The 12,341-nt window shown below is 47.4% G+C and overlaps 1 protein-coding gene across 1 annotated transcript in view; it reads right to left on the reverse strand.

Annotated features, from left to right (window-relative positions):
• Positions 1-9,567: 9,567 nt before the first annotated feature.
• LOC149430625 (protein unc-79 homolog) overlaps positions 9,568-12,341 on the reverse strand; it is a 78,881-nt gene continuing 76,107 nt past the window's right edge. Inside the window, exon 19 of the mRNA XM_089666180.1 lies at positions 9,568-12,341. This exon is cut by the window's right edge and continues 316 nt beyond it. The gene's annotated coding sequence lies outside the window, so the exon portion shown is untranslated.

The following is a 12,341-nucleotide window of genomic DNA, read 5'->3' on the forward strand; positions in this document are numbered from 1 at the left end:
TGGGAACTTCTCTTTTGATCATCAATGTAAGGGGACACCCCACCACTGACTACTATTGTAGGGGACAGCTCTCCACTGACCACCAGGGGTGGACTGACCATTTTGGAGCCTGGGTGCCCCTGGTACCTTTCATAGGCTGTTTTGGGTGTGGTTTGAGAGAGGACACAGGGGCCCCATGATCCCCTATTGCCCGGGGGCCCCATGAGTTGCCAATCCGCCCCTACTGACCACTATTGTAAGGAACACCTCTCCAAAGTACACAAATTATGTAATAAGAGAGCACTTCTCCACTGACCACTTGTGTAAGACACCTCTCTAGTGACATTTGTAAGGGACATCTCTCCACTTACTACTTTTGTAAGGGACACCTGTCCACGGACTATTGTAAGGGACACCTGTCCACTGACTACTTTTGTAAGGGACACCTCTTCGCTGACTACTTTTGTAAGGGACACCTGTCCACGGACTATTGTAATGGACACCTGTCCATTGACTACTTTTGTAAGGTACATCTGTCCACTGACTATTTTTATGAGGGACACCTGACCACTATTGCAAAGGACACCTGACCACTAGTGCAAGGGACACCTCTCCACTGACCACTAGTGCAAGGGACACCTCTCCACTGACCACTATTGGAAAGGATACCACTCTGCTGACTACTTTTATGAGAGATACCACTCAACTGACCACTATTATCAGATACACCTTTTCACTGACCACTATTGTAAGGGACACTTTTCGAATGACCATCAAAAGTGGAGAAGGGAGCACTAGACCAGGGGTCTCCAAACTTTAAAAACAAAGGGCCCGTTTACTGTCCCTTCAGACAATAGAGGGGGCCGGACTGTGGCTATTGGGAGTAGAAAAGTTCCCAATAAAATAGGCCTAAAATAGACCTCTCCACTGACCACTATTGCAAAGGACACCTGTCCACTGACCACTATTGCAAAGGACACCTGTCCACTGACCACTGTTGCAAAGGACACCTGTCCACTGACCACTAGTGCTAGGGACACCTCTCCACTGACCACTAATGCAAGGGACACCTCTCCACTGACCACTATTGTAAGGGACACCTCTCCACTGACCACTATTGTAAAGGATACCACTCTGCGCTGACTACTTTTATGAGAGATGCCACTCAACTAACCACTATTATAAGGTACACCTTTTCACTGACCACTACAGTGGAGAAGGGAGCACTAGACCAGGGGTCTCCAAACTTTAAAAACAAAAGGCCCGTTTACTGTCCCTTCAGACTATAGGGGGGGCCGGACTGTGGCTATTGGGAGTAGAAAAGGTCCCAATATCAGTGGCAATAGACAGTACCCCATCTTTGGTGTCAGTGGGAGGAATTTTACCCCTTCATTGGTGTCAGTGGGGGGGAGGGGGATTGATACCATTATATTCCATTGTTGGTATCAGTGGATAAAATAGGCCTAAATAGACCTCTCCACTGACTACTTTTATAAGGGACACCTGTCCACTGACCACTATCTTTGGTGTCAGTGGGAATGTTGCCCCTTCATTGGTGTCAGTGGGGGGAGGGGTATTATATCATTATACCCCATTCTTGGTATCAGTGGATAAAATAGGCCTAAAGGGCCAAATAAAATAAAAGGGCCACCATTTGGAGACCACGGCACTAAGCCAAGCCATTGACTGCCAATGCAAGAGGACACCTCTTTATTGACCACCAAGGCAAGATGGGAACTCTACTAATCATCAATGTAAGCGGGCGCCCCACCACTAAACACCAATATAGGAGGCTCTTCAGAGACCCTTCATTTAAGAGGGCACTACACTGACCACCAATGCAGAGTAACACTCATTCACTGGCCACCAATGCAGAGTAACACTCATTCACTGCCCACCAATGCAGGGTAACACTTATTCACTGGCCACCAATGCAGGGTAACACATTCACTGGCCACCAATGCAGAGTAACACTTATTCACTGGCCACCAATGCAGGGTAACACTTATTCACTGACCACCAATGCAGGGTAACACATTCACTGGCCACCAATGCAGGGTAACACTTATTCACTGACCATCAACGCAGGGTAACACTTATTCACTGACCACAAATGCAGGGTAACACATTCACTGGCCACCAATTCAGGGTAACACATTCACTGGCCACCAATGCACGGTAACACTTATTCACTGACCACCAATGCAGAGTAACACTTATTCACTGACCACCAATGCAGGGCAACACATTCACTGACCACAAATGCAGGGTAACACCTATTTACTGACCACCATTGCAGGGTAACACATTCACTGACCACAAATGCAGGGTAACACTTATTCACTGACCACCAATGCAGAGTAACACTTATTCACTGACCACCAATGCAGAGTAACACTTATTCACTGACCACCAACGCAGGGTAACACATTCACTGACCACAAATGCAGGGTAACATTTATTCACTGGCCACCAATGCAGGGTAACACTTATTCACTGACCACCAATGCAGATTAACACTTATTCACTGACGACCATCGCAGGGTAACACTTATTCACTGACCACCAACGCAGGGTAACACTTATTCACTGACCACCAACGCAGGGTAACACATTCACTGACCACCAACGCAGGGTAACACATTCACTGACCACCAACGCAGGGTAACACATTCACTGACCACCAACGCAGGGTAACACATTCACTGACCACCAATGGCAATCATTGGCAGCACTGACTGGGCAGCACACTAACACGGCACACAAGAAAAGCCATTTTTGTATAAACAATATGTATTTATTTCATTTTTCATCACATAGATATCAATCTGCTTCTTTGTTACATAAAATGGAAGAAATAAATTGTTTCATAAAAGCTGCTAAATACACGAGGTGCTGAGATTGCATTTGTTTTGCTGGTAAAGAGACATTTCTGACAGATAAACGTTATCGACATTCCGGGAGACGGGATTCCGATTCTGCGGGGTAGAAACTGAGAGCGAATCTATACGGTGCCGGGTGTGTGTGCCTCATTGTCGGTAGCAGGATGTCTGTGCTCGCAACTGCAACCAATCACATCGCTGCCGTCTCAGGCACAAGGAGACGCCAGCCATACATACAATCGATCGTTTCCAGCCCAAATCGTAAAGCGATCAAACACATGAAATGGTGGCTGCGGGGGACTGAAAGGGGAGGGGATCGAACCGAACCTGGCGGAGAAGCTGATGGCCGAAGCTCCCCCCCCAATTTTGTTTCAATCTTCCAATAATCTGTAGAGAATTGGCCCAATTATTTCCCACCTTCGAATTGCACACATTGTGGCAGATGAGTAGGAGATTCTGATTTCCGGGACTTCTTTGGGACTGTAATCTCTATTCATGGGGGATGGGGAGTGGTTGACCATTGGTGCGTGTATGGCTGGATTCTTGTCTCATCGAGACCAGAAACCCTTCAGGGCTCATTCACACCTTTCCAGCGCAGGTCATTGGCAGCACATTCACCGGGAAGGGCTGACCTGACGCAGCACACATTAGCAGCCATTGATTGCCATACATTGGGGGGGAGGGGCTACCTTCCTCCGGATGATTGGTGGGGATAGGATTGTGTATGGGGAGGATTGCTATTTATTTCCTATTGGTTGGACTCAATGGACGATCGTCTTTCTTCCTGTAACTATGTGAATGAGCCCCTAATGAGGGGATTACAGACCTATCCCTGGACAACGTGTGGGGGCTCCCAGCAGCCAATCACAATTCATCTCACTAGAGCAGAGCTTCTCAACCTTTTTGTAATCACGGCACCTCACTTTACATCAGGGTCCCACCTGCAAATCAGTGGGCCCCATGAAATCTCATCTATACATCGAAGTCCCAACCATAAATGACCCCTATCACATCAGAGGCACCCCTATATGTGAGTCCCTTCATCACAGCAGAGGCACCCCTATACGTGAGTCCCTTCATCACATCAGAGGCACCCCTATACGTGAGTCCCTTCATCACAGCAGAGGCACCCCTATACGTGAGTCCCTTCATCACAGCAGAGGCACCCCTATACGTGAGTCCCTTCATCACATCAGAGGCACCCTTATACGTGAGTCCCTTCATCACAGCAGAAGCACCCCTATACGTGAGTCCCTTCATCACATCAGAGGCACCCCTATACGTGAGTCCCTTCATCACAGCAGAGGCACCCCTATACATGAGTCCCTTCATCACATCAGAGTCCTCCTATTACTGCAGGGTTTCTCCAACATAGCACAGTCACCCTTATACATGAATCGTCCAATCTGTCGTCTGTTACAATGTAATCCTATGACACACCTCTTCATACAGACAATACAGACCGATCTTCTGATACAAATCTTCCTTATAATATTCATAGTTCTCTCAATAGAATTTTTATCATAAAAATTGCAGCGATGATCACAAAGCAATCTCCTATCAGGAAAATATCAGCATTCACCTCCCACAGTCAGTCCAATATAATCCGGATCAATAAATAGGGAGAAACAGGACATACCTAAAATGTCCCCCAGAAAATCTATCAAATCCCTGAAAATTAGACCCCGGACCCCGCATTCACTATATCCGCTCTCCCCGGACCCCGCATTCACTATATCCGCTCTCCCCGGACCCCGCATTCACTATGTCCACTCTCCCCGGACCCCGCATTCACTATATCCGCTCTCCCTGGACCCCGCATTCACTATATCCGCTCTCCCCGGACCCCGCAATCACTGTATCCGCTCTCCACGGACCCCGCATTCACTATATCCGCTCTCCCTGGACCCCGCATTCGCTATATCCGCTCTCCCCGGACCCCGCATTCACTATATCCGCTCTCCCCGGACCCCGCATTCACTATATCCGCTCTCCCCGGACCCCGCATTCGCTATATCCGCTCTTCCCGGACCCCGCATTCACTATATCCGCTCTCCCCAGACCCCGCATTCACTATATCCGCTCTCCCCGGACCCCGCATTCACTATATCCGCTCTGCCCGGACCCCGCATTCACTATATCCGCTCTGCCCGGACCCCGCATTCCTGATTTTTTTTATTATCAAAGGAAAACTGGCCCAAAATAGTAAAAAAAAATAATTTTTCATAGGCATGTGGATCTGGGGGCCCCCTTGTTAAAGGGGGCTTTCAGATTCCGATAAGCCACCCCCCGTAGACCCCCACAACCCCAGGTTGTGGGGAAGAGGCCCTTGCCTCATCAACATCAAAGCACCCCCCCCATGTTGAGGGCATGTGGATCTGGGGGCCCCCTTGTGAACGGGGGCATGAGGGCATGTGGATCTGGGGCCCCCCTTAACAGGGGCTTGAGGGCATGTGGATTTGGGGCCCCCCTTAACTGGGGCTTGTGGGCATGTGGATCTGGGGCCCCCCTTGACAGGGGCTTGAGGGCATATTGATCCTGGGTTCCTCTTGTTAAAGGGGGCTTTCAGACTCCGATAAGTCACCCCCCGCAGACCCCCACAAACACTGGTTCAGGAGCTCCTCCCCCCCCCTTTCCTGGAATGCCGGGTTGCATGCTTGCTAAAGGGTCTGGTATGGATTTTGGAGGAACCCACTGCCTTTTTTTTTTTTTTTTGTCATGGTGTTCCCCTTAAAATCCATACAGACCCAAGAGCCTGGAATGGATTGGGGGAAGCTGTTTGTTTCCTGATTTTTTTCATTGCCAATAACTGTTTCGTTTTCATTCAGCGCTCAGCGGGGAACCCTGCTGGCAGCCGACGACTCATCGGTTGTTAAGGATGCGGCGGTTGCCCGTTCCTTAGCGACCATGTTGTTTCCCGGTGCATAAGGACGCCGCTCCTCCGCAACCAGCTAAAGTCACATGAAGCACAAAATGCAAAAGAAAAAACATCAGAAAAAAAATGCACCATGCACCCAGAAAAATGCATCGACCGCCATCTGCGTAGCTGTGAACCCCGCCTACGACTCGACCGAGAACACCGAGATCCCAACAGCCGACACCTTCCCTTCACTCCCCACCAATCACAGCCTGCCGGGAGCTCTAGCCCCGCCTCAGTCTGTCCAAACATGGAGATGAACGTGGTCTTGGCTGGAGCCGGACTAAAATTTGGGAAACCTTAGAGAGGAAATCTGGCTGTTAAAGGAACATTAGCGCCCCCTATCTGTCAATCGACTGTCCTTGGTATGTAGAAGGGAGGAGACGAGGACGATCGGCATACACTCCAATACACGGGAAGATGACTCATCTCGATAAATCGATGACAATTCTGTACATATATACAGGTAAAAAAATCTCTCCGTATAGAAATACTGGATATATTTGTAGAAATCTTTTCTTTAGTTTTTTTTGCTTTATGTATACAGATATGTACAGATCTACGCTATCAACACCTAACTCAGTATATATATATTTACATACATCGAAGACCCTGGAGCCCCGCCTGCGGCCCCCCAGCACTTGCTGTGCATCCCTCGGGGCCCCTGCAGGTAGCGGTCTGTTTTCCTAACCTTGGAGCCTACTTACTGATTGTTACATCGAGATCTACCAGTGAAATGGTTTTCTTTATTTAACATGTTTCTTTTTTTATGTTTATCAATTTCTTTCTTTTTCTGCAGTCTCTGACCATCTCCTGTACTATGTCTGCAGTCTCTGACCGTCTCCTGTACTATGTCTGCAGTCCCTGACCGTCTCCTGTACTATGTCTGCAGTCCCTGACCGTCTCCTGTACTATGTCTGCAGTCCCTGACCGTCTCCTGTACTATGTCTGCAGTCCCTGACCGTCTCCTGTACTGTGTCTGCAGTCTCTGACCGTCTCCTGTACTATGTCTGCAGTCTCTGGTCATCTCCTGTACTATGTCTGCAGTCTCTGACCATCTCCTGTACTATGTCTGCAGTCTCTGGTCATCTCCTGTACTATGTCCGCAGTCTCTGGTCATCTCCTGTACTGTGTCCGCAGTCTCTGGTCATCTCCTGTACTATGTCTGCAGTCTCTGACCATCTCCTGTACTATGTCTGCAGTCTCTGGTCATCTCCTGTACTATGTCTGCAGTCTCTGGTCATCTCCTGTAGTATGTCTGCAGTCTCTGATCCTCTCCTGTACTGTGTCTGCAGTCTCTGACCATCTCCTGTACTATGTCTGCAGTCTCTGGTCATCTCCTGTACTGTGTCCGCAGTCTCTGGTCATCTCCTGTACTGTGTCCGCAGTCTCTGGTCATCTCCTGTACTGTGTCCGCAGTCTCTGGTCATCTCCTGTACTGTGTCCGCAGTCTCTGGTCATCTCCTGTACTGTGTCCGCAGTCTCTGGTCATCTCCTGTACTATGTCCGCAGTCTCTGGTCATCTCCTGTACTATGTCTGCAGTCTCCGGTCCTCTCCTGTACTATGTCCACAGTCTCCGGTCCTCTCCTGTACTATGCCCGCAGTCTCCGGTCCTCTCCTGTACTATGTCTGCAGTCTCCGGTCCTCTCCTGTACTGTGTCCACAGTCTCCGGTCCTCTCCTGTACTGTGTCTGCAGTCTCTGACCATCTCCTGTACTGTGTCTGCAGTCTCTGGTCATCTCCTGTACTGTGTCCGCAGTCTCCGGTCCTCTCCTGTACTGTGTCTGCAGTCTCTGACCATCTCCTGTACTGTGTCTGCAGTCTCTGGTCATCTCCTGTACTGTGTCCGCAGTCTCCGGTCATCTCCTGTACTGTGTCCGCAGTCTCTGGTCATCTCCTGTACTGTGTCCGCAGTCTCTGGTCATCTCCTGTACTGTGTCCGCAGTCTCTGGTCATCTCCTGTACTGTGTCCGCAGTCTCTGGTCATCTCCTGTACTGTGTCCGCAGTCTCTGGTCATCTCCTGTACTGTGTCCGCAGTCTCTGGTCATCTCCTGTACTATGTCCGCAGTCTCTGGTCATCTCCTGTACTATGTCTGCAGTCTCTGGTCATCTCCTGTACTGTGTCCGCAGTCTCTGGTCATCTCCTGTACTATGTCTGCAGTTTCTGGTCATCTCCTGTACTATGTCCGCAGTCTCTGGTCATCTCCTGTACTGTGTCCGCAGTCTCTGGTCATCTCCTGTACTATGTCTGCAGTCTCTGGTCATCTCCTGTACTATGTCTGCAGTCTCTGGTCATCTCCTGTACTATGTCCGCAGTCTCTGGTCATCTCCTGTACTGTGTCCGCAGTCTCTGGTCATCTCCTGTACTGTGTCCGCAGTCTCTGGTCATCTCCTGTACTATGTCTGCAGTCTCTGGTCATCTCCTGTACTATGTCTGCAGTCTCTGGTCATCTCCTGTACTATGTCCGCAGTCTCTGGTCATCTCCTGTACTATGTCTGCAGTCTCTGGTCATCTCCTGTACTGTGTCCGCAGTCTCTGGTCATCTCCTGTACTATGTCCGCAGTCTCTGGTCATCTCCTGTACTATGTCCGCAGTCTCTGGTCATCTCCTGTACTGTGTCCGCAGTCTCTGGTCATCTCCTGTACTATGTCTGCAGTCTCTGGTCATCTCCTGTACTATGTCTGCAGTCTCTGGTCATCTCCTGTACTGTCCGCAGTCTCTGGTCATCTCCTGTACTGTGTCCGCAGTCTCTGGTCATCTCCTGTACTGTCCGCAGTCTCTGGTCATCTCCTGTACTGTCCGCAGTCTCTGGTCATCTCCTGTACTGTGTCTGCAGTCTCTGGTCATCCCCTGTACTGTGTCCGCAGTCTCTGGTCCTCTCCTGTACTATGTCTGCAGTCTCTGACCGTCTCCTGTACTGTGTCTGCAGTCTCTGGTCATCTCCTGTACTATGTCCGCAGTCTCTGGTCCTCTCCTGTACTATGTCTGCAGTCTCTGGTCATCTCCTGTACTATGTCCGCAGTCTCTGGTCCTCTCCTGTACTATGTCTGCAGTCTCTGACCGTCTCCTGTACTGTGTCTGCAGTCTCTGACCGTCTCCTGTACTGTGTCCGCAGTCTCTGGTCATCTCCTGTACTATGTCTGCAGTCTCTGGTCATCTCCTGTACTATGTCTGCAGTCTCTGGTCCTCTCCTGTACTATGTCTGCAGTCTCTGACCGTCTCCTGTACTATGTCTGCAGTCTATGACCGTTTCCTGTGCTACCCAAAAAAGCCCTAAAAGAAACAAAAAACAGAATGGATAAATATTTATAGGTTTTATCCTAAGCAACTCAACAGAGAAATTAAAAATTTGTGATATTGAAAACATTTTAAAATTTTTTGTCAATTTTACAGTAAAATTAATTATGCTAAAAAAAAATAAATAAATACAGTGTGTGTGTGTGTATATATATATATAATATTGGAAACATTTTAACATTTTTGTAAATTTTACAGTAAAATTAATTTTGGTAAAAAAAATAAATACTGTGTTTATATATATATATATATATATATATATATATATAGTAAAGTGCTGCGCAAACTGTTGGCACTATAGAAGTACTGTATAATAATAATAATAATAATAATATTATAGGTTAGAATACAATAAATTATAGAGCACAAAGTATATAAATTAAGTAAATGAAAAATAAATAAAATTAAAATAAATAAAAAAAAAAATAAAAAAAAAATGTTATAACAAAAGTTACTTCTTTCAGAAAAAAGTTACAATTACAGCTCACACTGAGTCCTTCTGGATAATACCAGATATCTTCCTTTAATGCAGCAGCAGGGGACTCCCCTAAATACAACCACTATATATGAAATATTCTTTTCCCGTCATTTCCGTGGGCTTACATCACGTGGATGGTATACAGGATACTAGCCCTGTGTTGTCCTTTTAAATATAAAGAAAATATTTTAAATCTGTATTTTTTTTAATAGGTTTCTATAATACTGTACAAAAATATGTTCAAATAAATAAATTCAATGTAAAAATTTTCTGGGGATATTTTCTAAAGTGAATATTTTTTTTTGTGTCCGTTGTGCCTCCCGCTGACAAGGCCCGCGGTTTTTCCGCCATTAATATTCAAAGCAGGTCTTACAGGAGTGAATTACAGCAGGAATAATATGTCGAGAATTCCATCTGTCATATCTTTTCATGGTGGATGAACAGGCAGATGTCTTCACCGCGAGTTCCGTCTCCTTTCCCGGGACCTACCCATAATGCATCGTTGGAGAAGGAGCCGCGGCGAGGAATCCGCGGGTGTCAAAAGGCTGCTTGTAAGCAGATCATAGCGGATGAAGAGATAATAAAAAATTCCGGGGATTTACAGAAAGCCTTAAAACGGTAAATGAAATCTGCGTCTTGCTGGAATGGATGAGTTCCAGAAGGGTTCAAAATGTAGTCGCGCCATTCCTAGTCGGTTAACCAAAGGTCACATGACCTCTGCTGAACTGGACCATCAAACGGTCCCTTCAACGGGGATCATATGACCTCATATTACACATTCTTGGTTCACATCTACGCACGCGCGGGTGCGCGCTCTGCATCCAGGGCAGCCCATTCATTTCAACGCGCAAGAAATGCGGGCAAAGGCGTCCCGGAACCTTCTGAAAAATCGCGACGCACCGAACTGCCAAAATGAATAGCACATCTGCCACAGGGCGGCGCGTTTCTGCGCGCGCTGAGAGAGAGCGCGCAAGTTTTGCACGCGTTCCCACACAACGCATAGATGTGAACCGAAGCTAATGCAAAACCTCTTATCGTGAAACGGTGACAATTTTCACCAGAAATATTATTTCCTAAAATCGCATTTCTTTCCTGCGTTCGACGTTCATTTAAAAACGTAGATCGAATGCGGGTCAGCGTGTTTGCTGCAACGTTGCAGTGTGGACGGCCGTTCTTGCTGTGTTTGACCTTTTTATGTCGCATTTCACCGTGGGCCCTACGGGGAGGTGTTTGCAAAATGGGCCACGCGGCGTTTGGCATTGGAACGCAGGCGACCATTAGCAAACGTCCATCAGCTCCTGTCTAGGAAAATAAATCGTTTTATGTCCCTTTCTATGCCAGGTACATGCGACACTTCCCTTGCTGCTGGAGGAGCAATGCCTTATGGGACATGTAGTTTCTCACTTGCGTGAGGATGTTCTTCCTTGCCGAAGACAAGGGAGGGGGGGGAGGAAGCTGGAGCAGTCAGGTGACTGCAACTTTTTAATACATTTTACAGTATTTATGGAAAGTTACCATTTTCTTTCTACCAAAGGAGAGGGGTGGACATTGGGGTGGTAAGTACTGGATGAGAAATCCCTTGAAAAGCTCCAAATTGGTGTTTTTTTGGTTTTATCCACTAAAGCAACACTTCCCTTGCTGCTGGAGGAGCGATGCCTTATGGGACATGTAGTTTCTCACTTGCTTCAAGATGTTCTTCCTCGCCCATCACCAGCTAAGACAACGGGGGGAGGAGGAGACTGGAGCAGTCAGGTGACTCCATAAATACTGTAAAATTTGTTAAAAAGTTGCAAAGTTACCATTTTTTTTATACCAAAGCAGGGGGGGGGGGACACTGGGGTGGTAAGTACTGGATGAGGAATCCCTTGAAAAGATCCAAATTGGTGTTTTTTTGGTTTTATCCACTAAAGCAACACTTCCCTTGCTGCTGGAGGAGTGATGCATTATGGGACATGTAGTTTCTCACTTGCGTGAGGATGTTCTTCCTCGCCCAAGACAACGGGGGGGAGGAGACTGGAGCAGTCAGTTGACTGCAACTTTTTAATAGATTTTACAGTATTTATGGAAAGTTACCATTTTTTTATACCAAAGGAGAGGGGGAGACATTGGGGTGGTAAGTACTGGATGAGGAATCCCTTGAAAAGCTCCAAATTGGTGTTTTTTTGGTTTTATCCACTAAAGCAACACTTCCCTTGCTGCTGGAGGAGCGATGCCTTATGGGACATGTAGTTTCTCACTTGCTTGAGGATGTTCTTCCTCGCCCATCACCAGCTAAGACAACGGGGGGAGGAGGAGACTGGAGAAGTCAGGTGACTCCATAAAGACTGTAAAATTTATTAAAAAGTTGCAAAGTTACCATTTTTTTTATCCCAAAGCAGCGGGGGGGGGGGACTGGGGTGGTAAGTACTGGATGAGGGATCCCTTGAAAAGCACCAAAATTGGTGGGTTTTTTTGGTTTTATCCACTACAGCAACACTTCCCTTGCTGCTGGAGGAGCGATGCATTATGGGACATGTAGTTTCTCACTTGCGTGAGGATGTTCTTCCTTGCCCAAGACAACTGGGGAGGAGGAGGCTGGAGCAGTCAGGTGACTGCAACTTTTTAATACATTTGACAGTATTTATGAAAAGTTACCATTCTTTTATACCAAAGGAGAGGGGGGACATTGGGGTGGTAAGTACTGGGCTCACAGGAGTTGCCTTTAACAAATGAGGGTTCCAGCAACCTTCAACTTCCGCTCCCAACTCAATGTTTGGCTTTGGATGAGGGATCCCTTTCGAAGCAC

This window comes from Staurois parvus, unplaced genomic scaffold, assembly GCF_062004578.1.
Source record: "Staurois parvus isolate SC_StPar_1 unplaced genomic scaffold, SC_StPar_1.0 ptg002575l, whole genome shotgun sequence".
NCBI lineage: Eukaryota > Metazoa > Chordata > Amphibia > Anura > Ranidae > Staurois > Staurois parvus.